Raw genomic sequence first — 27750 nt, forward strand, 5'->3', positions numbered from 1 at the left:
ATGAAGCTCTGCAACAAAATAAAGAAATCCTTCAAGAGAAAGAGCAGCTGGACAGAAAGCAGGGAGACATGGAGTGCCAACTCCAGCTCATGGAGGGAAACAACAGGATGCTGCAGGTAAAGTTCGATGAGACACTGCACAAATATCAAGACCTGCTTCAAGAGAGAGAACAGCTGGTCGGTAAGCAGAGAGAAGAAAAACTTCTTCTCCAGGAGTTTGAGAAGAAAAACCAAAACCTGCAAGAACTTTACAACAAAATGAAGTTCAAAGCATCTGAGCTGGAAGGAGAAAATGAAAAGCTGCAAAAACAGGAGGCAACATCTAAAGTGCTGAAAGAAAGGTTGGAAGAAAAACAAGCTGAAAAAGAAGAAGTGCAGAAAAAATGCAACAAGCTGCAGAAGCAAAACACAGAAAAAATCGAGGAGCTGATCCTCATCCTCGAGAAAAAGCAGAAAAAGAAAAAACGCTTCTTCTGGAGGAAGAACACTCCTTCTTTCACTACTGCCAATGTCACCTCTTCTTCCCCCACCTCTGCTCCAGCTTAATTCCCCCCCCTCCCCCCAACACCTCTCCCATCTCCCTCCCCTCTTTTCACAGTCACCCCCCAACCAGTCCCGACAGTTGACTGCCCCCTCTAGAGCCTGGTTCTGTCATAGGTTTCTTCCTTTAAAGGGAGTTTTTCCTATCCACTGTCGCCTCGTGCTTGCTCAGAGGGGATTGTTGGGGTTTTCTCTCCTCTCTCCCTTTACTTTACGCTCTTCTTTACATCCCACCCACCCCCACCTTCTCTTTTTTCTTAATAATTGAACAATAAAAACAATTGGTCACTAATTAAATGTGTCAAATCAATGTCTTTATTCAAGAATACAAGAAATGGGTAATAGCTGCATGTGTGTTTGTGTGTGTGCATAATATGCATACTTTACGTGTTGGATCCAAATCCCACAAGGAATTAAATAAAACAAGAAGACAAACAAAAACAAATATTTCTCTCCCTTCCCAGGTCAGGAATCAGGATGAGGAAGAAATGAGGTCAGATCAGTGCAGGTTTTTGCACTACTGACATAAAGTTTCTGCTGATTAAAAAAAGTATGTCGATATTTCTGAAATACATTTGCAAACAAATAACTTTGACAACTTGTGTTTTTTCATAAAAGAAAAATCAGAGAGCAGAGCTGGTAAAACAGCTTAGCTCCGCAGGTTACAGGAGATCAGATGCCAAATACTTTTCATGACAGTCTTCGTTACTGCATAAATCTCCCCTTTTATCATTGATCAGTAAATCACTGCATATACATTCATCTAACCGTTATAATTTCATGAGTAAAGACTCTCAGATGACTGAATGGCGGTTTTAGTAAATGTTGAACTTTATTGTGATTTCTATTTTTAGAATCAATAGCACACATTTTGATTTAGTTTTGCAAGCTGCTGATTTCACACAGATCCACTGCCCAAACGTGCCTTTGAGTTTTTCATCATTTAACAAGAATAGGCTCAGGCAATCATTGTGGAATTAGGCTTTGGGAAGGTCTGGGGACAGGTATGATGGTGGTGGTGGTTTTAAAGCACTGTGGCACAACAGCTTGACTCAGGGAGATGTTAAAGATGCCCGCTAGGACATCAGTCAGCTGGTCAGCACGGGCTCAGAGCACGCGTCCAGGTATATTGTCTGGTCCAGCAACTTTGTGTGGGTTGACTTTAGTGAGAGTCCTTCTCACACTGGCCGTGGACAGGGACAGCACTTGGTTGTCTGGTGACGGGGTGGCCCTCTGTAGTCCATCTTGCATCCCATTTAAAGAAGTTCGTGTTCGCACTGCGCTTGGATGTCCTGGCCTCTGAGGTTAAGGTGTACGGCTCCTGGTTGTCAACTGACCAATTTATCATGGCAAAGCCTGTGGTGGACAAAAGATAAGAGGCTGATTATAAAAATGATCCATGCACGCCTTATGACCTACAGCATGTACAGTTAACACAGCTAAATGGCTGTGAAATTGTAAAATTACTTTTGAAATAAAGCTATTCAAAGTCAATTAACTGGGACTATAATAATAGCAATGTTAGTGCTAATGTTTGTTTGCTGGCTAATTAAAATAAGCTGCTAGGTGATGGTACTGTTTCAAGTTCTCTCATTGTTTGACATGTAGGGCAGATATTTTGGTGACACTGAGATCAGCCAGACACTAAACAGCAGTGTAATATCAACGCTAGATTAGATGTTTTCTAATCCGATAAAATGACATTATTCCTGTTTATAGAAGATGTTTGTCGTCTGTTTGTTTGACTGACAGGAACAGGAAATAGTGGTTGGAAATTACTGTTGGTGTTACATGAGGGTAAAGAAGGGCTTTAAGCACCTGGGTAAAAACTGGACCCATGATGAAACACTACAACAAGTACAACATATTCTTCAGTTTTAATATGTGACCATACTGTGCAGACTGCTGATGAGTTACACGGTTACATTTCATTAATCATTGTTAAACTAAAGTGGTAAGCAGTTACTTTATCCTTTCACTTAAAATTTCCAGGAAAAACACTACCTTGGCTACTTTTGTGCTTACATTTGATCTATGCTGGGTCACTACTTTTGCACTATAATGCTGCTGCTGACACCTTGGTTCACACTGACAACTAGAAAAAAGCTGATAGGAAAAGAAGGATGGAAAATGCCTGGAATTTAGTTACACTTGCAAATACTGCTGCCTCCAAACTGCAAGCATCAATAAAATGTTACAGTATTGTTTTCTATATCTGTGCATATATCCTTATTGGTAGTTTTCTCGAAATAGAAGCTCTTCATTTTAAAAAAAAAACCTCTGATAACATTGCTGAAGCTAGCGCCCACCCCTACTGCGCATACTGCAAATAGAAAACTGATATATACTTACATCATGGAGCAGTTGATGTCTGGTTTCCGACAAATACAGTAAAGAGGTGCGTTCTCCCCCTCCATACCAGTGTTCTCAGGCACTGCTACATGGTCAGTGTCAGACACTTCACTGTCCTACAACATACCACATAGGACCACATTAGAAATGACATGTATGTAGACATGCTAATTATACCTGGCTAAATGGATGCAGTAACAAAATGTTACTTAACTACTCTAGTTATTAGTTTCCAGATGTGTGCAGTTGCTCCAGTCTTACTGACAGTATACTGTTTCAAACACCAGTGCCAACATTTTATTTTTTAAATCTTAGTATGATTCTGCACCAAGACTTGTGGCCTGTTGCTCGGTAACTTATTGTCTGACTACATTAACTACAGTTCATAAACATCATTCATTTTCTCCTACTTATTTTATTCAGGTTGTATTTCAGCTGTCATAGGGCAAAAGTACACCCTGGACAGGTCGCCAGTCTGTTGGAGGGTTATTAGAGAGACTCAGACAACCACTCACACCAACAGCCAACTAACCTAACCCCGCGCATGTCTTTGGAGTTCAACACCAGTCTGGCCGAATCACAGATAAGCAGGGTGTCTGTGCTGCAGAGCACAGCTGTGTCAGAGACTCTCGACATCAATGTAGCGTTAAGGATGCGGAGCGATGGGTGCACTAACACAATGTAAATATTAAAGTTCTCGCCATTGTCAATATGCTGTTGCGCCCTTGTTCGTATTATTGCAACCATATCTCGAGTCTAGCTTACCCTAAAAGTTTGGAGAGAATTGGTCTGTTAATAAACGCGATCGATTGTTTGGGACTGCTCTAGCAATCACGTCGCATAAACAACTCTACTTCCGGTGGGAAAACTAATTAAGGGTAAAGTCGCACTAATAACACCTACCACTCGAGTTCATAAGCATACACTATGATCACTTCCACGTAGTGCCGTTGTAATAAATGTAATCCCCGGTAAAGTCAATTAGCGAACACTACTGGCATGTAATGCCAATGGCGACCATTTCACAAACTGTAGAAAATGCTCAAAATGTTGTCGGCACCAAAAGTGAAGGGCTGACAGTTGTGTTTATATACGAACCGTAAGCGCTAATGTTGGTTAGCATCAGCTAAAGCGAGGAAGTTTGACACTTGCAGAGGCAGTGAACGCAGAGAGAGCTTAAAAACGCATTGTGTTTTTGTTTTTGTTTTTGCATTAAGACGTTGCACACAAAATTACAGATATAACGGTGACTTAGCTGCTCGTTGGATAAACCCATGGATCTTAGAAAAGATCAACACTACTTGGATGTAAGCACCCGTGTATAACACAATAGGCAAAATTACGCTTGCTAACCTTTCCACATGACAGGCTTCACATTAAATAAACATTTTTTCAAATACTCACCATGATCTGAGACCGTTTAAATATTTTGTTCCTCTGAAAATATGGCAGTATGAAGCTAAACCTTTAGCTTGACGGCTAAAGCAATGCTAAGATTTACACGGAAACGATCAGCGGACATCGGTCTACATTCTTCTTCTATGGTAGCAGCCTGGGCAGAGTAACAGCCAACTTTAAACTGCGCCATCTGTTGGCACCAATTACAGTAGAAAACATTATTGCGACAACACGTTTTTGGGGGAAAATAACAGAGATTGAAACTTTACTGATAATTTGTCCAAGTTGAAAAATGCCCTCCTCCAAAAATATCACGTGACAACCTCATTGCCTTACAGAATTATGACGTCACACACATGTAGAATCTTACCACCATTCTTTCCTTTGATCCTTTGATCCAAAAACCTATAAATAGGGGTGAAGAGCAACGACTTTTAGTCCGTTTCTCGCAGCCTTGATGTGTGCAGCATTGAACCGTTCGCCAGAAAAGCCTTTTGAAATATTTGGATCCTTTGCAATTGTAACTGTATCCAGACACAACATGTCTCAAACAAATCCAAAGGGACAAGAAGTTGACGCCTACACTCTTCCTTGGGATGAGCCACTAGACTCTTCCATTTCCTCTCTTCCTTGGTGTGACCAAGTGGAACTAGAGGAAAAGCGTTTGGAAGAAATGGAGGCTGAAGCGCTCAGAAACACAGAGAACATTAAGTTCTTGATGGAGGAAAATGAGCGAAAGAGCGCTCAACTAAAAAAGTTATCATACCAGCTTCAAGAAAAGGAAGCTATTATTGAGGAGAAACAACAGGATCTCCAAGACATGGACAAAAAGAACCAGGAGCTCCAAGGAAAACTTGATGAAGCCCTGCAACAAAATAAAAACCTTGCCCAAGAGAAGAAACAAGATGGCATGAAGAAGAGAGGGCTGCAGAGCAATCTCCAAGAAATGGAGCTAATGTACAGTGTAGACAAAAAAAGGCTTGATCGCACACTGCAAGAAAATGAAAAGCTCCTCCAAGAGAAAAGGCAACAGGAGTTAAAAGAGAAAGAAATGCATTCCAAGCTTCAGAGCATCAAGCAACACAATGAAAGCTTGCAAGGAAAGCTTGATCAAGCTCTGCGGCAAAATAGAAAACTCCTCCAAGAGAAGATGCAAGACAGCACGAAGAAGAGAGGGCTGCACTCCAATCTCCGAGACATGGAGCTAATGTACAGTGTAGACAAAAAAAGGCTTGATCGCACAGAGCAAGCAAACGAGAAGCTTCTCCAAGAAAAAAGGGAACAAGAAATCAAACAAAAAGAAATGGATTCCAATCTTCAGAGCATCAAGCAACAAAATGAAAGCTTGCAAGGAAAGCTTGATGAAGCTCTGCAACAAAATAAAGAAATCCTTCAAGAGAAAGAGCAGCTGGACAGAAAGCAGGGAGACATGGAGTGCCAACTCCAGCTCATGGAGGGAAACAACAGGATGCTGCAGGTAAAGTTCGATGAGACACTGCACAAATATCAAGACCTGCTTCAAGAGAGAGAACAGCTGGTCGGTAAGCAGAGAGAAGAAAAACTTCTTCTCCAGGAGTTTGAGAAGAAAAACCAAAACCTGCAAGAACTTTACAACAAAATGAAGTTCAAAGCATCTGAGCTGGAAGGAGAAAATGAAAAGCTGCAAAAACAGGAGGCAACATCTAAAGTGCTGAAAGAAAGGTTGGAAGAAAAACAAGCTGAAAAAGAAGAAGTGCAGAAAAAATGCAACAAGCTGCAGAAGCAAAACACAGAAAAAATCGAGGAGCTGATCCTCATCCTCGAGAAAAAGCAGAAAAAGAAAAAACGCTTCTTCTGGAGGAAGAACACTCCTTCTTTCACTACTGCCAATGTCACCTCTTCTTCCCCCACCTCTGCTCCAGCTTAATTCCCCCCCCTCCCCCCAACACCTCTCCCATCTCCCTCCCCTCTTTTCACAGTCACCCCCCAACCAGTCCCGACAGTTGACTGCCCCCTCTAGAGCCTGGTTCTGTCATAGGTTTCTTCCTTTAAAGGGAGTTTTTCCTATCCACTGTCGCCTCGTGCTTGCTCAGAGGGGATTGTTGGGGTTTTCTCTCCTCTCTCCCTTTACTTTACGCTCTTCTTTACATCCCACCCACCCCCACCTTCTCTTTTTTCTTAATAATTGAACAATAAAAACAATTGGTCACTAATTAAATGTGTCAAATCAATGTCTTTATTCAAGAATACAAGAAATGGGTAATAGCTGCATGTGTGTTTGTGTGTGTGCATAATATGCATACTTTACGTGTTGGATCCAAATCCCACAAGGAATTAAATAAAACAAGAAGACAAACAAAAACAAATATTTCTCTCCCTTCCCAGGTCAGGAATCAGGATGAGGAAGAAATGAGGTCAGATCAGTGCAGGTTTTTGCACTACTGACATAAAGTTTCTGCTGATTAAAAAAAGTATGTCGATATTTCTGAAATACATTTGCAAACAAATAACTTTGACAACTTGTGTTTTTTCATAAAAGAAAAATCAGAGAGCAGAGCTGGTAAAACAGCTTAGCTCCGCAGGTTACAGGAGATCAGATGCCAAATACTTTTCATGACAGTCTTCGTTACTGCATAAATCTCCCCTTTTATCATTGATCAGTAAATCACTGCATATACATTCATCTAACCGTTATAATTTCATGAGTAAAGACTCTCAGATGACTGAATGGCGGTTTTAGTAAATGTTGAACTTTATTGTGATTTCTATTTTTAGAATCAATAGCACACATTTTGATTTAGTTTTGCAAGCTGCTGATTTCACACAGATCCACTGCCCAAACGTGCCTTTGAGTTTTTCATCATTTAACAAGAATAGGCTCAGGCAATCATTGTGGAATTAGGCTTTGGGAAGGTCTGGGGACAGGTATGATGGTGGTGGTGGTTTTAAAGCACTGTGGCACAACAGCTTGACTCAGGGAGATGTTAAAGATGCCCGCTAGGACATCAGTCAGCTGGTCAGCACGGGCTCAGAGCACGCGTCCAGGTATATTGTCTGGTCCAGCAACTTTGTGTGGGTTGACTTTAGTGAGAGTCCTTCTCACACTGGCCGTGGACAGGGACAGCACTTGGTTGTCTGGTGACGGGGTGGCCCTCTGTAGTCCATCTTGCATCCCATTTAAAGAAGTTCGTGTTCGCACTGCGCTTGGATGTCCTGGCCTCTGAGGTTAAGGTGTACGGCTCCTGGTTGTCAACTGACCAATTTATCATGGCAAAGCCTGTGGTGGACAAAAGATAAGAGGCTGATTATAAAAATGATCCATGCACGCCTTATGACCTACAGCATGTACAGTTAACACAGCTAAATGGCTGTGAAATTGTAAAATTACTTTTGAAATAAAGCTATTCAAAGTCAATTAACTGGGACTATAATAATAGCAATGTTAGTGCTAATGTTTGTTTGCTGGCTAATTAAAATAAGCTGCTAGGTGATGGTACTGTTTCAAGTTCTCTCATTGTTTGACATGTAGGGCAGATATTTTGGTGACACTGAGATCAGCCAGACACTAAACAGCAGTGTAATATCAACGCTAGATTAGATGTTTTCTAATCCGATAAAATGACATTATTCCTGTTTATAGAAGATGTTTGTCGTCTGTTTGTTTGACTGACAGGAACAGGAAATAGTGGTTGGAAATTACTGTTGGTGTTACATGAGGGTAAAGAAGGGCTTTAAGCACCTGGGTAAAAACTGGACCCATGATGAAACACTACAACAAGTACAACATATTCTTCAGTTTTAATATGTGACCATACTGTGCAGACTGCTGATGAGTTACACGGTTACATTTCATTAATCATTGTTAAACTAAAGTGGTAAGCAGTTACTTTATCCTTTCACTTAAAATTTCCAGGAAAAACACTACCTTGGCTACTTTTGTGCTTACATTTGATCTATGCTGGGTCACTACTTTTGCACTATAATGCTGCTGCTGACACCTTGGTTCACACTGACAATTAGAAAAAAGCTGATAGGAAAAGAAGGATGGAAAATGCCTGGAATTTAGTTACACTTGCAAATACTGCTGCCTCCAAACTGCAAGCATCAATAAAATGTTACAGTATTGTTTTCTATATCTGTGCATATATCCTTATTGGTAGTTTTCTCGAAATAGAAGCTCTTCATTTTAAAAAAAAAACCTCTGATAACATTGCTGAAGCTAGCGCCCACCCCTACTGCGCATACTGCAAATAGAAAACTGATATATACTTACATCATGGAGCAGTTGATGTCTGGTTTCCGACAAATACAGTAAAGAGGTGCGTTCTCCCCCTCCATACCAGTGTTCTCAGGCACTGCTACATGGTCAGTGTCAGACACTTCACTGTCCTACAACATACCACATAGGACCACATTAGAAATGACATGTATGTAGACATGCTAATTATACCTGGCTAAATGGATGCAGTAACAAAATGTTACTTAACTACTCTAGTTATTAGTTTCCAGATGTGTGCAGTTGCTCCAGTCTTACTGACAGTATACTGTTTCAAACACCAGTGCCAACATTTTATTTTTTAAATCTTAGTATGATTCTGCACCAAGACTTGTGGCCTGTTGCTCGGTAACTTATTGTCTGACTACATTAACTACAGTTCATAAACATCATTCATTTTCTCCTACTTATTTTATTCAGGTTGTATTTCAGCTGTCATAGGGCAAAAGTACACCCTGGACAGGTCGCCAGTCTGTTGGAGGGTTATTAGAGAGACTCAGACAACCACTCACACCAACAGCCAACTAACCTAACCCCGCGCATGTCTTTGGAGTTCAACACCAGTCTGGCCGAATCACAGATAAGCAGGGTGTCTGTGCTGCAGAGCACAGCTGTGTCAGAGACTCTCGACATCAATGTAGCGTTAAGGATGCGGAGCGATGGGTGCACTAACACAATGTAAATATTAAAGTTCTCGCCATTGTCAATATGCTGTTGCGCCCTTGTTCGTATTATTGCAACCATATCTCGAGTCTAGCTTACCCTAAAAGTTTGGAGAGAATTGGTCTGTTAATAAACGCGATCGATTGTTTGGGACTGCTCTAGCAATCACGTCGCATAAACAACTCTACTTCCGGTGGGAAAACTAATTAAGGGTAAAGTCGCACTAATAACACCTACCACTCGCGTTCATAAGCATACACTATGATCACTTCCACGTAGTGCCGTTGTAATAAATGTAATCCCCGGTAAAGTCAATTAGCGAACACTACTGGCATGTAATGCCAATGGCGACCATTTCACAAACTGTAGAAAATGCTCAAAATGTTGTCGGCACCAAAAGTGAAGGGCTGACAGTTGTGTTTATATACGAACCGTAAGCGCTAATGTTGGTTAGCATCAGCTAAAGCGAGGAAGTTTGACACTTGCAGAGGCAGTGAACGCAGAGAGAGCTTAAAAACGCATTGTGTTTTTGTTTTTGTTTTTGCATTAAGACGTTGCACACAAAATTACAGATATAACGGTGACTTAGCTGCTCGTTGGATAAACGCATGGATCTTAGAAAAGATCAACACTACTTGGATGTAAGCACCCGTGTATAACACAATAGGCAAAATTACGCTTGCTAACCTTTCCACATGACAGGCTTCACATTAAATAAACATTTTTTCAAATACTCACCATGATCTGAGACCGTTTAAATATTTTGTTCCTCTGAAAATATGGCAGTATGAAGCTAAACCTTTAGCTTGACGGCTAAAGCAATGCTAAGATTTACACGGAAACGATCAGCGGACATCGGTCTACATTCTTCTTCTATGGTAGCAGCCTGGGCAGAGTAACAGCCAACTTTAAACTGCGCCATCTGTTGGCACCAATTACAGTAGAAAACATTATTGCGACAACACGTTTTTGGGGGAAAATAACAGAGATTGAAACTTTACTGATAATTTGTCCAAGTTGAAAAATGCCCTCCTCCAAAAATATCACGTGACAACCTCATTGCCTTACAGAATTATGACGTCACACACATGTAGAATCTTACCACCATTCTTTCCTTTGATCCTTTGATCCAAAAACCTATAAATAGGGGTGAAGAGCAACGACTTTTAGTCCGTTTCTCGCAGCCTTGATGTGTGCAGCATTGAACCGTTCGCCAGAAAAGCCTTTTGAAATATTTGGATCCTTTGCAATTGTAACTGTATCCAGACACAACATGTCTCAAACAAATCCAAAGGGACAAGAAGTTGACGCCTACACTCTTCCTTGGGATGAGCCACTAGACTCTTCCATTTCCTCTCTTCCTTGGTGTGACCAAGTGGAACTAGAGGAAAAGCGTTTGGAAGAAATGGAGGCTGAAGCGCTCAGAAACACAGAGAACATTAAGTTCTTGATGGAGGAAAATGAGCGAAAGAGCGCTCAACTAAAAAAGTTATCATACCAGCTTCAAGAAAAGGAAGCTATTATTGAGGAGAAACAACAGGATCTCCAAGACATGGACAAAAAGAACCAGGAGCTCCAAGGAAAACTTGATGAAGCCCTGCAACAAAATAAAAACCTTGCCCAAGAGAAGAAACAAGATGGCATGAAGAAGAGAGGGCTGCAGAGCAATCTCCAAGAAATGGAGCTAATGTACAGTGTAGACAAAAAAAGGCTTGATCGCACACTGCAAGAAAATGAAAAGCTCCTCCAAGAGAAAAGGCAACAGGAGTTAAAAGAGAAAGAAATGCATTCCAAGCTTCAGAGCATCAAGCAACACAATGAAAGCTTGCAAGGAAAGCTTGATCAAGCTCTGCGGCAAAATAGAAAACTCCTCCAAGAGAAGATGCAAGACAGCACGAAGAAGAGAGGGCTGCACTCCAATCTCCGAGACATGGAGCTAATGTACAGTGTAGACAAAAAAAGGCTTGATCGCACAGAGCAAGCAAACGAGAAGCTTCTCCAAGAAAAAAGGGAACAAGAAATCAAACAAAAAGAAATGGATTCCAATCTTCAGAGCATCAAGCAACAAAATGAAAGCTTGCAAGGAAAGCTTGATGAAGCTCTGCAACAAAATAAAGAAATCCTTCAAGAGAAAGAGCAGCTGGACAGAAAGCAGGGAGACATGGAGTGCCAACTCCAGCTCATGGAGGGAAACAACAGGATGCTGCAGGTAAAGTTCGATGAGACACTGCACAAATATCAAGACCTGCTTCAAGAGAGAGAACAGCTGGTCGGTAAGCAGAGAGAAGAAAAACTTCTTCTCCAGGAGTTTGAGAAGAAAAACCAAAACCTGCAAGAACTTTACAACAAAATGAAGTTCAAAGCATCTGAGCTGGAAGGAGAAAATGAAAAGCTGCAAAAACAGGAGGCAACATCTAAAGTGCTGAAAGAAAGGTTGGAAGAAAAACAAGCTGAAAAAGAAGAAGTGCAGAAAAAATGCAACAAGCTGCAGAAGCAAAACACAGAAAAAATCGAGGAGCTGATCCTCATCCTCGAGAAAAAGCAGAAAAAGAAAAAACGCTTCTTCTGGAGGAAGAACACTCCTTCTTTCACTACTGCCAATGTCACCTCTTCTTCCCCCACCTCTGCTCCAGCTTAATTCCCCCCCCTCCCCCCAACACCTCTCCCATCTCCCTCCCCTCTTTTCACAGTCACCCCCCAACCAGTCCCGACAGTTGACTGCCCCCTCTAGAGCCTGGTTCTGTCATAGGTTTCTTCCTTTAAAGGGAGTTTTTCCTATCCACTGTCGCCTCGTGCTTGCTCAGAGGGGATTGTTGGGGTTTTCTCTCCTCTCTCCCTTTACTTTACGCTCTTCTTTACATCCCACCCACCCCCACCTTCTCTTTTTTCTTAATAATTGAACAATAAAAACAATTGGTCACTAATTAAATGTGTCAAATCAATGTCTTTATTCAAGAATACAAGAAATGGGTAATAGCTGCATGTGTGTTTGTGTGTGTGCATAATATGCATACTTTACGTGTTGGATCCAAATCCCACAAGGAATTAAATAAAACAAGAAGACAAACAAAAACAAATATTTCTCTCCCTTCCCAGGTCAGGAATCAGGATGAGGAAGAAATGAGGTCAGATCAGTGCAGGTTTTTGCACTACTGACATAAAGTTTCTGCTGATTAAAAAAAGTATGTCGATATTTCTGAAATACATTTGCAAACAAATAACTTTGACAACTTGTGTTTTTTCATAAAAGAAAAATCAGAGAGCAGAGCTGGTAAAACAGCTTAGCTCCGCAGGTTACAGGAGATCAGATGCCAAATACTTTTCATGACAGTCTTCGTTACTGCATAAATCTCCCCTTTTATCATTGATCAGTAAATCACTGCATATACATTCATCTAACCGTTATAATTTCATGAGTAAAGATTCTCAGATGACTGAATGGCGGTTTTAGTAAATGTTGAACTTTATTGTGATTTCTATTTTTAGAATCAATAGCACACATTTTGATTTAGTTTTGCAAGCTGCTGATTTCACACAGATCCACTGCCCAAACGTGCCTTTGAGTTTTTCATCATTTAACAAGAATAGGCTCAGGCAATCATTGTGGAATTAGGCTTTGGGAAGGTCTGGGGACAGGTATGATGGTGGTGGTGGTTTTAAAGCACTGTGGCACAACAGCTTGACTCAGGGAGATGTTAAAGATGCCCGCTAGGACATCAGTCAGCTGGTCAGCACGGGCTCAGAGCACGCGTCCAGGTATATTGTCTGGTCCAGCAGCTTTGTGTGGGTTGACTTTAGTGAGAGTCCTTCTCACACTGGCCGTGGACAGGGACAGCACTTGGTTGTCTGGTGACGGGGTGGCCCTCTGTAGTCCATCTTGCATCCCATTTAAAGAAGTTCGTGTTCGCACTGCGCTTGGATGTCCTGGCCTCTGAGGTTAAGGTGTACGGCTCCTGGTTGTCAACTGACCAATTTATCATGGCAAAGCCTGTGGTGGACAAAAGATAAGAGGCTGATTATAAAAATGATCCATGCACGCCTTATGACCTACAGCATGTACAGTTAACACAGCTAAATGGCTGTGAAATTGTAAAATTACTTTTGAAATAAAGCTATTCAAAGTCAATTAACTGGGACTATAATAATAGCAATGTTAGTGCTAATGTTTGTTTGCTGGCTAATTAAAATAAGCTGCTAGGTGATGGTACTGTTTCAAGTTCTCTCATTGTTTGACATGTAGGGCAGATATTTTGGTGACACTGAGATCAGCCAGACACTAAACAGCAGTGTAATATCAACGCTAGATTAGATGTTTTCTAATCCGATAAAATGACATTATTCCTGTTTATAGAAGATGTTTGTCGTCTGTTTGTTTGACTGACAGGAACAGGAAATAGTGGTTGGAAATTACTGTTGGTGTTACATGAGGGTAAAGAAGGGCTTTAAGCACCTGGGTAAAAACTGGACCCATGATGAAACACTACAACAAGTACAACATATTCTTCAGTTTTAATATGTGACCATACTGTGCAGACTGCTGATGAGTTACACGGTTACATTTCATTAATCATTGTTAAACTAAAGTGGTAAGCAGTTACTTTATCCTTTCACTTAAAATTTCCAGGAAAAACACTACCTTGGCTACTTTTGTGCTTACATTTGATCTATGCTGGGTCACTACTTTTGCACTATAATGCTGCTGCTGACACCTTGGTTCACACTGACAATTAGAAAAAAGCTGATAGGAAAAGAAGGATGGAAAATGCCTGGAATTTAGTTACACTTGCAAATACTGCTGCCTCCAAACTGCAAGCATCAATAAAATGTTACAGTATTGTTTTCTATATCTGTGCATATATCCTTATTGGTAGTTTTCTCGAAATAGAAGCTCTTCATTTTAAAAAAAAAAATCTCTGATAACATTGCTGAAGCTAGCGCCCACCCCTACTGCGCATACTGCAAATATAAAACTGATATATACTTACATCATGGAGCAGTTGATGTCTGGTTTCCGACAAATACAGTAAAGAGGTGCGTTCTCCCCCTCCATACCAGTGTTCTCAGGCACTGGTACATGGTCAGTGTCAGACACTTCACTGTCCTACAACATACCACATAGGACCACATTAGAAATGACATGTATGTAGACATGCTAATTATACCTGGCTAAATGGATGCAGTAACAAAATGTTACTTAACTACTCTAGTTATTAGTTTCCAGATGTGTGCAGTTGCTCCAGTCTTACTGACAGTATACTGTTTCAAACACCAGTGCCAACATTTTATTTTTTAAATCTTAGTATGATTCTGCACCAAGACTTGTGGCCTGTTGCTCGGTAACTTATTGTCTGACTACATTAACTACAGTTCATAAACATCATTCATTTTCTCCTACTTATTTTATTCAGGTTGTATTTCAGCTGTCATAGGGCAAAAGTACACCCTGGACAGGTCGCCAGTCTGTTGGAGGGTTATTAGAGAGACTCAGACAACCACTCACACCAACAGCCAACTAACCTAACCCCGCGCATGTCTTTGGAGTTCAACACCAGTCTGGCCGAATCACAGATAAGCAGGGTGTCTGTGCTGCAGAGCACAGCTGTGTCAGAGACTCTCGACATCAATGTAGCGTTAAGGATGCGGAGCGATGGGTGCACTAACACAATGTAAATATTAAAGTTCTCGCCATTGTCAATATGCTGTTGCGCCCTTGTTCGTATTATTGCAACCATATCTCGAGTCTAGCTTACCCTAAAAGTTTGGAGAGAATTGGTCTGTTAATAAACGCGATCGATTGTTTGGGACTGCTCTAGCCATCACGTCGCATAAACAACTCTACTTCCGGTGGGAAAACTAATTAAGGGTAAAGTCGCACTAATAACACCTACCACTCGCGTTCATAAGCATACACTATGATCACTTCCACGCAGTAACGTTGTAATAAATGTAATCCCCGGTAAAGTCAATTAGCGAACACTACTGGCATGTAATGCCAATGGCGACCATTTCACAAACTGTAGAAAATGCTCAAAATGTTGTCGGGACCAAAAGTGAAGGGCTGACAGTTGTGTTTATATACGAACCGTAAGCGCTAATGTTGGTTAGCATCAGCTAAAGCGAGGAAGTTTGACACTTGCAGAGGCAGTGAACGCAGAGAGAGCTTAAAAACGCATTGTGGGGTTTTTTTGTTTAGTCTTTGCTTCGTTGCTTTGCTTCGGGATTTTTTTTGCATTAAGACGTTGCACACAAAATTACAGATATAACGGTGACTTAGCTGCTCGTTGGATAAACCCATGGATCTTAGAAAAGATCAACACTACTCGGATGTAAGCACCCGTGTATAACACAATAGGCAAAATTACGCTTGCTAACCTTTCCACATGACAGGCTTCACATTAAATAAACATTTTTTCAAATACTCACCATGATCTGAGACCGTTTAAATATTTTGTTCCTCTGAAAATATGGCAGTATGAAGCTAAACCTTTAGCTTGACGGCTAAAGCAATGCTAAGATTTACACGGAAACGATCAGCGGACATCGGTCTACATTCTTCTTCTATGGTAGCAGCCTGGGCAGAGTAACAGCCAACTTTAAACTGCGCCATCTGTTGGCACCAATTACAGTAGAAAACATTATTGCGACAACACGTTTTTGGGGGAAAATAACAGAGATTGAAACTTTACTGATAATTTGTCCAAGTTGAAAAATGCCCTCCTCCAAAAATATCACGTGACAACCTCATTGCCTTACAGAATTATGACGTCACACACATGTAGAATCTTACCACCATTCTTTCCTTTGATCCTTTGATCCAAAAACCTATAAATAGGGGTGAAGAGCAACGACTTTTAGTCCGTTTCTCGCAGCCTTGATGTGTGCAGCATTGAACCGTTCGCCAGAAAAGCCTTTTGAAATATTTGGATCCTTTGCAATTGTAACTGTATCCAGACACAACATGTCTCAAACAAATCCAAAGGGACAAGAAGTTGACGCCTACACTCTTCCTTGGGATGAGCCACTAGACTCTTCCATTTCCTCTCTTCCTTGGTGTGACCAAGTGGAACTAGAGGAAAAGCGTTTGGAAGAAATGGAGGCTGAAGCGCTCAGAAACACAGAGAACATTAAGTTCTTGATGGAGGAAAATGAGAGAATGAGCGCTCAACTAAAAAAGTTATCATACCAGCTTCAAGAAAAGGAAGCTATTATTGAGGAGAAACAACAGGATCTCCAAGACATGGACAAAAAGAACCAGGAGCTCCAAGGAAAGCTTGATGAAGCCCTGCAACAAAATAAAAACCTTGCCCAAGAGAAGAAACAAGACGGCATGAAGAAGAGAGGGCTGCAGAGCAATCTCCAAGAAATGGAGCTAATGTACAGTGTAGACAAAAAAAGGCTTGATCGCACACTGCAAGAAAATGAAAAGCTCCTCCAAGAGAAAAGGCAACAGGAGTTAAAAGAGAAAGAAATGCATTCCAAGCTTCAGAGCATCAAGCAACACAATGAAAGCTTGCAAGGAAAGCTTGATCAAGCTCTGCGACAAAATAGAAAACTCCTCCAAGAGAAGATGCAAGACAGCACGAAGAAGAGAGGGCTGCACTCCAATCTCCGAGACATGGAGCTAATGTACAGTGTAGACAAAAAAAGGCTTGATCGCACAGAGCAAGCAAACGAGAAGCTTCTCCAAGAAAAAAGGGAACAAGAAATCAAACAAAAAGAAATGGATTCCAATCTTCAGAGCATCAAGCAACAAAATGAAAGCTTGCAAGGAAAGCTTGATGAAGCTCTGCAACAAAATAAAGAAATCCTTCAAGAGAAAGAGCAGCTGGACAGAAAGCAGGGAGACATGGAGTGCCAACTCCAGCTCATGGAGGGAAACAACAGGATGCTGCAGGTAAAGTTCGATGAGACACTGCACAAATATCAAGACCTGCTTCAAGAGAGAGAACAGCTGGTCGGTAAGCAGAGAGAAGAAAAACTTCTTCTCCAGGAGTTTGAGAAGAAAAACCAAAACCTGCAAGAACTTTACAACAAAATGAAGTTCAAAGCATCTGAGCTGGAAGGAGAAAATGAAAAGCTGCAAAAACAGGAGGCAACATCTAAAGTGCTGAAAGAAAGGTTGGAAGAAAAACAAGCCGAAAAAGAAGAAGTGCAGAAAAAATGCAACAAGCTGCAGAAGCAAAACACAGAAAAAATCGAGGAGCTGATCCTCATCCTCGAGAAAAAGCAGAAAAAGAAAAAACGCTTCTTCTGGAGGAAGAACACTCCTTCTTTCACTACTGCCAATGTCACCTCTTCTTCCCCCACCTCTGCTCCAGCTTAATTCCCCCCCCCTCCCCCCAACACCTCTCCCATCTCCCTCCCCTCTTTTCACAGTCACCCCCCAACCAGTCCCGACAGTTGACTGCCCCCTCTAGAGCCTGGTTCTGTCATAGGTTTCTTCCTTTAAAGGGAGTTTTTCCTATCCACTGTCGCCTCGTGCTTGCTCAGAGGGGATTGTTGGGGTTTTCTCTCCTCTCTCCCTTTACTTTACGCTCTTCTTTACATCCCACCCACCCCCACCTTCTCTTTTTTCTTAATAATTGAACAATAAAAACAATTGGTCACTAATTAAATGTGTCAAATCAGTGTCTTTATTCAAGAATACAAGAAATGGGTAATAGCTGCATGTGTGTTTGTGTGTGTGCATAATATGCATACTTTACGTGTTGGATCCAAATCCCACAAGGAATTAAATAAAACAAGAAGACAAACAAAAACAAATATTTCTCTCCCTTCCCAGGTCAGGAATCAGGATGAGGAAGAAATGAGGTCAGATCAGTGCAGGTTTTTGCACTACTGACATAAAGTTTCTGCTGATTAAAAAAAGTATGTCGATATTTCTGAAATACATTTGCAAACAAATAACTTTGACAACTTGTGTTTTTTCATAAAAGAAAAATCAGAGAGCAGAGCTGGTAAAACAGCTTAGCTCCGCAGGTTACAGGAGATCAGATGCCAAATACTTTTCATGACAGTCTTCGTTACTGCATAAATCTCCCCTTTTATCATTGATCAGTAAATCACTGCATATACATTCATCTAACCGTTATAATTTCATGAGTAAAGATTCTCAGATGACTGAATGGCGGTTTTAGTAAATGTTGAACTTTATTGTGATTTCTATTTTTAGAATCAATTGCACACATTTTGATTTCGTTTTGCAAGCTGCTGATTTCACACAGATCCACTGCCCAAACGTGCCTTTGAGTTTTTCATCATTTAACAAGAATAGGCTCAGGCAATCATTGTGTAATTAGGCTTTGGGAAGGTCTGGGGACAGGTATGATGATGGTGGTGGTTTTAAAGCACTGTGGCACAACAGCTTGACTCAGGGAGATGTTAAAGATGCCCGCTAGGACATCAGTCAGCTGGTCAGCACGGGCTCCGAGCACGCGTCCAGGTATATTGTCTGGTCCAGCAGCTTTGTGTGGGTTGACTTTAGTGAGAGTCCTTCTCACACTGGCCGTGGACAGGGACAGCACTTGGTTGTCTGGTGACGGGGTGGCCCTCTGTAGTCCATCTTGCATCCCATTTAAAGAAGTTCGTGTTCGCACTGCGCTTGGATGTCCTGGCCTCTGAGGTTAAGGTGTACGGCTCCTGGTTGTCAACTGACCAATTTATCATGGCAAAGCCTGTGGTGGACAAAAGATAAGAGGCTGATTATAAAAATGATCCATGCACGCCTTATGACCTACAGCATGTACAGTTAACACAGCTAAATGGCTGTGAAATTGTAAAATTACTTTTGAAATAAAGCTATTCAAAGTCATTTAACTGGGACTATAATAATAGCAATGTTAGTGCTAATGTTTGTTTGCTGGCTAATTAAAATAAGCTGCTAGGTGATGGTACTGTTTCAAGTTCTCTCATTGTTTGACATGTAGGGCAGATATTTTGGTGACACTGAGATCAGCCAGACACTAAACAGCAGTGTAATATCAACGCTAGATTAGATGTTTTCTAATCCGATAAAATGACATTATTCCTGTTTATAGAAGATGTTTGTCGTCTGTTTGTTTGACTGACAGGAACAGGAAATAGTGGTTGGAAATTACTGTTGGTGTTACATGAGGGTAAAGAAGGGCTTTAAGCACCTGGGTAAAAACTGGACCCATGATGAAACACTACAACAAGTACAACATATTCTTCAGTTTTAATATGTGACCATACTGTGCAGACTGCTGATGAGTTACACGGTTACACTTCATTAATCATTGTTAAACTAAAGTGGTAAGCAGTTACTTTATCCTTTCACTTAAAATTTCCAGGAAAAACACTACCTTGGCTACTTTTGTGCTTACATTTGATCTATGCTGGGTCACTACTTTTGCACTATAATGCTGCTGCTGACACCTTGGTTCACACTGACAACTAGAAAAAAGCTGATAGGAAAAGAAGGATGGAAAATGCCTGGAATTTAGTTACACTTGCAAATACTGCTTCCTCCAAACTGCAAGCATCAATAAAATGTTACAGTATTGTTTTCTATATCTGTGCATATATCCTTATTGGTAGTTTTCTCGAAATAGAAGCTCTTCATTTAAAAAAAAAAACTCTGATAACATTGCTGAAGCTAGCGCCCACCCCTACTGCGCATACTGCAAATATAAAACTGATATATACTTACATCATGGAGCAGTTGATGTCTGGTTTCCGACAAATACAGTAAAGAGGTGCGTTCTCCCCCTCCATACCAGTGTTCTCAGGCACTGCTACATGGTCAGTGTCAGACACTTCACTGTCCTACAACATACCACATAGGACCACATTAGAAATGACATGTATGTAGACATGCTAATTATACCTGGCTAAATGGATGCAGTAACAAAATGTTACTTAACTACTCTAGTTATTAGTTTCCAGATGTGTGCAGTTGCTCCAGTCTTACTGACAGTATACTGCTTCAAACACCAGTGCCAACATTTTATTTTTTAAATCTTAGTATGATTCTGCACCAAGACTTGTGGCCTGTTGCTCGGTAACTTATTGTCTGACTACATTAACTACACTTCATAAACATCATTCATTTTCTCCTACTTATTTTATTCAGGTTGTATTCCAGCTGTCATAGGGCAAAAGTACACCCTGGACAGGTCGCCAGTCTGTTGGAGGGTTATTAGAGACTCAGACAACCACTCACACCAACAGCCAACTAACCTAACCCCGCGCATGTCTTTGGAGTTCAACACCAGTCTGGCCGAATCACAGATAAGCAGGGTGTCTGTGCTGCAGAGCACAGCTGTGTCAGAGACTCTCGACATCAATGTAGCGTTAAGGATGCGGAGCGATGGGTGCACTAACACAATGTAAATATTAAAGTTCTCGCCATTGTCAATATGCTGTTGCGCCCTTGTTCGTATTATTGCAACCATATCTCGAGTCTAGCTTACCCTAAAAGTTTGGAGAGAATTGGTCTGTTAATAAACGCGATCGATTGTTTGGGACTGCTCTAGCAATCACGTCGCATAAACAACTCTACTTCCGGTGGGAAAACTAATTAAGGGTAAAGTCGCACTAATAACACCTACCACTCGCGTTCATAAGCATACACTATGATCACTTCCACGCAGTAACGTTGTAATAAATGTAATCCCCGGTAAAGTCAATTAGCGAACACTACTGGCATGTAATGCCAATGGCGACCATTTCACAAACTGTAGAAAATGCTCAAAATGTGGTCGGCACCAAAAGTGAAGGGCTGACAGTTGTGTTTATATACGAACCGTAAGCGCTAATGTTGGTTAGCATCAGCTAAAGCGAGGAAGTTTGACACTTGCAGAGGCAGTGAACGCAGAGAGAGCTTAAAAACGCATTGTGGGGTTTTTTTGTTTAGTCTTTGCTTCGTTGCTTTGCTTCGGGATTTTTTTTGCATTAAGACGTTGCACACAAAATTACAGATATAACGGTGACTTAGCTGCTCGTTGGATAAACCCATGGACCTTAGAAAAGATCAACACTACTCGGATGTAAGCACCCGTGTATAACACAATAGGCAAAATTACGCTTGCTAACCTTTCCACATGACAGGCTTCACATTAAATAAACATTTTTTCAAATACTCACCATGATCTGAGACCGTTTAAATATTTTGTTCCTCTGAAAATATGGCAGTATGAAGCTAAACCTTTAGCTTGACGGCTAAAGCAATGCTAAGATTTACACGGAAACGATCAGCGGACATCGGTCTACATTCTTCTTCTATGGTAGCAGCCTGGGCAGAGTAACAGCCAACTTTAAACTGCGCCATCTGTTGGCACCAATTACAGTAGAAAACATTATTGCGACAACACGTTTTTGGGGGAAAATAACAGAGATTGAAACTTTACTGATAATTTGTCCAAGTTGAAAAATGCCCTCCTCCAAAAATATCACGTGACAACCTCATTGCCTTACAGAATTATGACGTCACACACATGTAGAATCTTACCACCATTCTTTCCTTTGATCCTTTGATCCAAAAACCTATAAATAGGGGTGAAGAGCAACGACTTTTAGTCCGTTTCTCGCAGCGTTGATGTGTGCAGCATTGAACCGTTCGCCAGAAAAGCCTTTTGAAATATTTGGATCCTTTGCAATTGTAACTGTATCCAGACACAACATGTCTCAAACAAATCCAAAGGGACAAGAAGTTGACGCCTACACTCTTCCTTGGGATGAGCCACTAGACTCTTCCATTTCCTCTCTTCCCTGGTGTGACCAAGTGGAACTAGAGGAAAAGCGTTTGGAAGAAATGGAGGCTGAAGCGCTCAGAAACACAGAGAACATTAAGTTCTTGATGGAGGAAAATGAGCGAAAGAGCGCTCAACTAAAAAAGTTATCATACCAGCTTCAAGAAAAGGAAGCTATTATTGAGGAGAAACAACAGGATCTCCAAGACATGGACAAAAAGAACCAGGAGCTCCAAGGAAAACTTGATGAAGCCCTGCAACAAAATAAAAAACTTGCCCAAGAGAAGAAACAAGATGGCATGAAGAAGAGAGGGCTGCAGAGCAATCTCCAAGAAATGGAGCTAATGTACAGTGTAGACAAAAAAAGGCTTGATCGCACACTGCAAGAAAATGAAAAGCTCCTCCAAGAGAAAAGGCAACAGGAGTTAAAAGAGAAAGAAATGCATTCCAAGCTTCAGAGCATCGAGCAACAAAATGAAAGCTTGCAAGGAAAGCTTGATCAAGCTCTGCGACAAAATAGAAAACTCCTCCAAGAGAAGATGCAAGACAGCACGAAGAAGAGAGGGCTGCACTCCAATCTCCGAGACATGGAGCTAATGTACAGTGTAGACAAAAAAAGGCTTGATCGCACAGAGCAAGCAAACGAGAAGCTTCTCCAAGAGAAAAGGGAACAAGAAATCAAACAAAAAGAAATGGATTCCAATCTGCAGAGCATCAAGCAACAAAATGAAAGCTTGCAAGGAAAGCTTGATGAAGCTCTGCAACAAAATAAAGCAATCCTTCAAGAGAAAGAGCAGCTGGACAGAAAGCAGGGAGACATGGAGTGCCAACTCCAGCTCATGGAGGGAAACAACAGGATGCTGCAGGTAAAGTTCGATGAGACACTGCACAAATATCAAGACCTGCTTCAAGAGAGAGAACAGCTGGTCAGTAAGCAGAGAGAAGAAAAACTTCTTCTCCAGGAGTTTGAGAAGAAAAACCAAAACCTGCAAGAACTTTACAACAAAATGAAGTTCAAAGCATCTGAGCTGGAAGGAGAAAATGAAAAGCTGCAAAAACAGGAGGCAACATCTAAAGTGCTGAAAGAAAGGTTGGAAGAAAAACAAGCCGAAAAAGAAGAAGTGCAGAAAAAATGCAACAAGCTGCAGAAGCAAAACACAGAAAAAATCGAGGAGCTGATCCTCATCCTCGAGAAAAAGCAGAAAAAGAAAAAACGCTTCTTCTGGAGGAAGAACACTCCTTCTTTCACTACTGCCAATGTCACCTCTTCTTCCCCCACCTCTGCTCCAGCTTAATTCCCCCCCTCCCCCCAACACCTCTCCCATCTCCCTCCCCTCTTTTCACAGTCACCCCCCAACCAGTCCCGACAGTTGACTGCCCCCTCTAGAGCCTGGTTCTGTCATAGGTTTCTTCCTTTAAAGGGAGTTTTTCCTATCCACTGTCGCCTCGTGCTTGCTCAGAGGGGATTGTTGGGGTTTTCTCTCCTCTCTCCCTTTACTTTACGCTCTTCTTTACATCCCAGCCACCCCCACCTTCTCTTTTTTCTTAATAATTGAACAATAAAAACAATTGGTCACTAATTAAATGTGTCAAATCAGTGTCTTTATTCAAGAATACAAGAAATGGGTAATAGCTGCATGTGTGTTTGTGTGTGTGCATAATATGCATACTTTACGTGTTGGATCCAAATCCCACAAGGAATTAAATAAAACAAGAAGACAAACAAAAACAAATATTTCTCTCCCTTCCCAGGTCAGGAATCAGGATGAGGAAGAAATGAGGTCAGATCAGTGCAGGTTTTTGCACTACTGACATAAAGTTTCTGCTGATTAAAAAAAGTATGTCGATATTTCTGAAATACATTTGCAAACAAATAACTTTGACAACTTGTGTTTTTTCATAAAAGAAAAATCAGAGAGCAGAGCTGGTAAAACAGCTTAGCTCCGCAGGTTACAGGAGATCAGATGCCAAATACTTTTCATGACAGTCTTCGTTACTGCATAAATCTCCCCTTTTATCATTGATCAGTAAATCACTGCATATACATTCATCTAACCGTTATAATTTCATGAGTAAAGACTCTCAGATGACTGAATGGCGGTTTTAGTAAATGTTGAACTTTATTGTGATTTCTATTTTTAGAATCAATTGCACACATTTTGATTTAGTTTTGCAAGCTGCTGATTTCACACAGATCCACTGCCCAAACGTGCCTTTGAGTTTTTCATCATTTAACAAGAATAGGCTCAGGCAATCATTGTGTAATTAGGCTTTGGGAAGGTCTGGGGACAGGTATGATGATGGTGGTGGTTTTAAAGCACTGTGGCACAACAGCTTGACTCAGGGAGATGTTAAAGATGCCCGCTAGGACATCAGTCAGCTGGTCAGCACGGGCTCCGAGCACGCGTCCAGGTATATTGTCTGGTCCAGCAGCTTTGTGTGGGTTGACTTTAGTGAGAGTCCTTCTCACACTGGCCGTGGACAGGGACAGCACTTGGTTGTCTGGCGACGGGGTGGCCCTCTGTAGTCCATCTTGCATCCCATTTAAAGAAGTTCGTGTTCGCACTGCGCTTGGATGTCCTGGCTTCTGAGGTTAAGGTGTACGGCTCCTGGTTGTCAACTGACCAATTTATCATGGCAAAGCCTGTGGTGGACAAAAGATAAGAGGCTGATTATAAAAATGATCCATGCACGCCTTATGACCTACAGCATGTACAGTTAACACAGCTAAATGGCTGTGAAATTGTAAAATTACTTTTGAAATAAAGCTATTCAAAGTCATTTAACTGGGACTATAATAATAGCAATGTTAGTGCTAATGTTTGTTTGCTGGCTAATTAAAATAAGCTGCTAGGTGATGGTACTGTTTCAAGTTCTCTCATTGTTTGACATGTAGGGCAGATATTTTGGTGACACTGAGATCAGCCAGACACTAAACAGCAGTGTAATATCAACGCTAGATTAGATGTTTTCTAATCCGATAAAATGACATTATTCCTGTTTATAGAAGATGTTTGTCGTCTGTTTGTTTGACTGACAGGAACAGGAAATAGTGGTTGGAAATTACTGTTGGTGTTACATGAGGGTAAAGAAGGGCTTTAAGCACCTGGGTAAAAACTGGACCCATGATGAAACACTACAACAAGTACAACATATTCTTCAGTTTTAATATGTGACCATACTGTGCAGACTGCTGATGAGTTACACGGTTACATTTCATTAATCATTGTTAAACTAAAGTGGTAAGCAGTTACTTTATCCTTTCACTTAAAATTTCCAGGAAAAACACTACCTTGGCTACTTTTGTGCTTACATTTGATCTATGCTGGGTCACTACTTTTGCACTATAATGCTGCTGCTGACACCTTGGTTCACACTGACAATTAGAAAAAAGCTGATAGGAAAAGAAGGATGGAAAATGCCTGGAATTTAGTTACACTTGCAAATACTGCTTCCTCCAAACTGCAAGCATCAATAAAATGTTACAGTATTGTTTTCTAGATCTGTGCATATATCCTTATTGGTAGTTTTCTCGAAATAGAAGCTCTTCATTTAAAAAAAAAAATCTCTGATAACATTGCTGAAGCTAGCGCCCACCCCTACTGCGCATACTGCAAATATAAAACTGATATATACTTACATCATGGAGCAGTTGATGTCTGGTTTCCGACAAATACAGTAAAGAGGTGCGTTCTCCCCCTCCATACCAGTGTTCTCAGGCACTGCTACATGGTCAGTGTCAGACACTTCACTGTCCTACAACATACCACATAGGACCACATTAGAAATGACATGTATGTAGACATGCTAATTATACCTGGCTAAATGGATGCAGTAACAAAATGTTACTAACTACTCTAGTTATTAGTTTCCAGATGTGTGCAGTTGCTCCAGTCTTACTGACAGTATACTGCTTCAAACACCAGTGCCAACATTTTATTTTTTAAATCTTAGTATGATTCTGCACCAAGACTTGTGGCCTGTTGCTCGGTAACTTATTGTCTGACTACATTAACTACACTTCATAAACATCATTCATTTTCTCCTACTTATTTTATTCAGGTTGTATTCCAGCTGTCATAGGGCAAAAGTACACCCTGGACAGGTCGCCAGTCTGTTGGAGGGTTATTAGAGACTCAGACAACCACTCACACCAACAGCCAACTAACCTAACCCCGCGCATGTCTTTGGAGTTCAACACCAGTCTGGCCGAATCACAGATAAGCAGGGTGTCTGTGCTGCAGAGCACAGCTGTGTCAGAGACTCTCGACATCAATGTAGCGTTAAGGATGCGGAGCGATGGGTCCACTAACACAATGTAAATATTAAAGTTCTCGCCATTGTCAATATGCTGTTGCGCCCTTGTTCGTATTATTGCAACCATATCTCGAGTCTAGCTTACCCTAAAAGTTTGGAGAGAATTGGTCTGTTAATAAACGCGATCGATTGTTTGGGACTGCTCTAGCAATCACGTCGCATAAACAACTCTACTTCCGGTGGGAAAACTAATTAAGGGTAAAGTCGCACTAATAACACCTACCACTCGCGTTCATAAGCATACACTATGATCACTTCCACGCAGTAACGTTGTAATAAATGTAATCCCCGGTAAAGTCAATTAGCGAACACTACTGGCATGTAATGCCAATGGCGACCATTTCACAAACTGTAGAAAATGCTCAAAATGTGGTCGGCACCAAAAGTGAAGGGCTGACAGTTGTGTTTATATACGAACCGTAAGCGCTAATGTTGGTTAGCATCAGCTAAAGCGAGGAAGTTTGACACTTGCAGAGGCAGTGAACGCAGAGAGAGCTTAAAAACGCATTGTGGGGTTTTTTTGTTTAGTCTTTGCTTCGTTGCTTTGCTTCGGGATTTTTTTTGCATTAAGACGTTGCACACAAAATTACAGATATAACGGTGACTTAGCTGCTCGTTGGATAAACCCATGGACCTTAGAAAAGATCAACACTACTCGGATGTAAGCACCCGTGTATAACACAATAGGCAAAATTACGCTTGCTAACCTTTCCACATGACAGGCTTCACATTAAATAAACATTTTTTTCAAATACTCACCATGATCTGAGACCGTTTAAATATTTTGTTCCTCTGAAAATATGGCAGTATGAAGCTAAACCTTTAGCTTGACGGCTAAAGCAATGCTAAGATTTACACGGAAACGATCAGCGGGCATCGGTCTACATTCTTCTTCTATGGTAGCAGCCTGGGCAGAGTAACAGCCAACTTTAAACTGCGCCATCTGTTGGCACCAATTACAGTAGAAAACATTATTGCGACAACACGTTTTTGGGGGAAAATAACAGAGATTGAAACTTTACTGATAATTTGTCCAAGTTGAAAAATGCCCTCCTCCAAAAATATCACGTGACAACCTCATTGCCTTACAGAATTATGACGTCACACACGTAGAATCTTACCACCATTCTTTCCTTTGATCCAAAAACCTATAAATAGGGGTGAAGAGCAACGACTTTTAGTCCGTTTCTCGCAGCCTTGATGTGTGCAGCATTGAACCGTTCGCCAGAAAAGCCTTTTGAAATATTTGGATCCTTTGCAATTGTAACTGTATCCAGACACAACATGTCTCAAACAAATCCAAAGGGACAAGAAGTTGACGCCTACACTCTTCCTTGGGATGAGCCACTAGACTCTTCCATTTCCTCTCTTCCCTGGTGTGACCAAGTGGAACTAGAGGAAAAGCGTTTGGAAGAAATGGAGGCTGAAGCGCTCAGAAACACAGAGAACATTAAGTTCTTGATGGGGGAAAATGAGCGAAAGAGCGCTCAACTAAAAAAGTTATCATACCAGCTTC

At 41.1% G+C, this 27750-nt stretch overlaps 5 long non-coding RNA genes across 5 annotated transcripts; all 5 read right to left on the reverse strand.

Annotated features, from left to right (window-relative positions):
• Positions 1 to 831: 831 nt before the first annotated feature.
• LOC145428969 (uncharacterized) lies at positions 832 to 4604 on the reverse strand. Its single transcript, XR_013909329.1, has 3 exons — positions 4296 to 4604; positions 2892 to 3007; positions 832 to 1895 (listed from the first exon to the last, which is right to left on the reverse strand). It is a non-coding gene; the product is annotated as an uncharacterized LOC145428969 (long non-coding RNA).
• Positions 4605 to 6481: 1877 nt separating this feature from the next.
• LOC145428970 (uncharacterized) lies at positions 6482 to 10254 on the reverse strand. Its single transcript, XR_013909330.1, has 3 exons — positions 9946 to 10254; positions 8542 to 8657; positions 6482 to 7545 (listed from the first exon to the last, which is right to left on the reverse strand). It is a non-coding gene; the product is annotated as an uncharacterized LOC145428970 (long non-coding RNA).
• A 2392-nt stretch (positions 10255 to 12646) lies between these two features.
• Positions 12647 to 15928, reverse strand: LOC145428971 (uncharacterized). Its single transcript, XR_013909331.1, has 3 exons — positions 15631 to 15928; positions 14193 to 14308; positions 12647 to 13195 (listed from the first exon to the last, which is right to left on the reverse strand). It is a non-coding gene; the product is annotated as an uncharacterized LOC145428971 (long non-coding RNA).
• A 1889-nt stretch (positions 15929 to 17817) lies between these two features.
• Positions 17818 to 21635, reverse strand: LOC145428973 (uncharacterized). Its single transcript, XR_013909335.1, has 3 exons — positions 21313 to 21635; positions 19877 to 19992; positions 17818 to 18881 (listed from the first exon to the last, which is right to left on the reverse strand). It is a non-coding gene; the product is annotated as an uncharacterized LOC145428973 (long non-coding RNA).
• A 1862-nt stretch (positions 21636 to 23497) lies between these two features.
• Positions 23498 to 27316, reverse strand: LOC145428972 (uncharacterized). The gene is made up of 3 exons (XR_013909334.1): positions 26994 to 27316; positions 25558 to 25673; positions 23498 to 24561 (listed from the first exon to the last, which is right to left on the reverse strand). It is a non-coding gene; the product is annotated as an uncharacterized LOC145428972 (long non-coding RNA).
• Positions 27317 to 27750: the final 434 nt, after the last annotated feature.

The sequence above is a fragment of the Astatotilapia calliptera genome, chromosome 5 (genome assembly GCF_964374335.1).
Source record: "Astatotilapia calliptera chromosome 5, fAstCal68.1, whole genome shotgun sequence".
Taxonomy (NCBI): Eukaryota; Metazoa; Chordata; class Actinopteri; order Cichliformes; family Cichlidae; genus Astatotilapia; species Astatotilapia calliptera.